Here is a 1,310-nt window from a genome sequence, read left to right as displayed (position 1 = left end):
TACATGGCCATAATCATGGCTCCGCCGTAACACGGCAATAATCTAGCCATCCGGCTCACGATTAAATCCATAACCAGCCCATTGGCATCATGGTTAAATCCATAACCAGCCCAGTGGCATCACGGTTAAATCCATAACCAGCCATCTCATTAACAAATACGGCCTTTCGGCCCATGGCATAACAAGCACTTCCACCACCATCCTCTGCATCTCACATAATCATGCTTGATCCTCAATGATCATTCATTTTCCCTTGCTTCACTTGCAAGTTACCACATTCACTAGCCTTTCTTCTCATAGCTAGACATATCATAATGATTTAAGATATAGGTGGTGAGATCGGAGGCTTAGAAGTATGAAATTTGGCTTTTAAAACTCAAAAATCAACTTTGGGATGAAAACAGGGCCACGCGTACGCGCCTCGAAAACTCATCGACGCGTAAGCGTCATGCACGCTAACGCATGGATTGAAAAATAGCCAAACGACGTGCACGCGTCAACCACGCGTACGCGTGGGTACTCTCGTGCCCCAGGCGCAAAATTGGCACAGTTCTGGCATAACTCTCTGGAAAATGGCTGGGCATTGGGTGCAGCACATCGGCGCGCCCGCGCACATCACGCGCACGCGTGGATAGCGCTTTCGAGAAAAACGGCGCGTACGCGCCAAGTGCGCCTACGCTCGGGGGGTCATTCTGCTAAAAATTTTTCTAAGTTAAAAGCTGCAGAATTCACAGTTTCAACCCCCAATCTTCTGACGGACATAACTTCCTCATTTTAAATCGTTTTTCACCCGTTCTTCGAACGGCAGGGACATCCCGGATCCAATTTCATTTCTAAACAAATTTGGTACATAACAGAGATCCGTAGTCCAAGTTATGTCCCGTCAAAGTATGCCCAAAAACCATGTTTTTCATACAAAACCACAACATGCCATTTTCAAAACAAGCCATATTCAACTCTTTTCAAAATCAATCAAAACATGCCATTTTCATCCCTTTTCTTTGAAATGAATCAAAATATATCAATTTCAACATCAAGCCTCCTCAACTCACACATTGACACTTTACCACAATTTATCAAAATCACTATCTCATCATTTTAACCCACTTCACCCAAGTGGCTCAAACTCTAACATATTGACATATCATATACTCTTCCTCATGCCAATTCTCAACAGCACCAATTCCAATAAATCATCATTGTACACAATCAATATCATACTCACCATCAACATGGTTCAACCCACAATTTAACCATAACCAATCATCAAGCATATATCACAACATGCATATTTCTCATACATCATACCA

Source organism: Arachis duranensis, chromosome 3, assembly GCF_000817695.3.
Source record: "Arachis duranensis cultivar V14167 chromosome 3, aradu.V14167.gnm2.J7QH, whole genome shotgun sequence".
NCBI classification, from domain to species: Eukaryota; Viridiplantae; Streptophyta; class Magnoliopsida; order Fabales; family Fabaceae; genus Arachis; species Arachis duranensis.
This window is presented reverse-complemented; position numbering follows the sequence as displayed.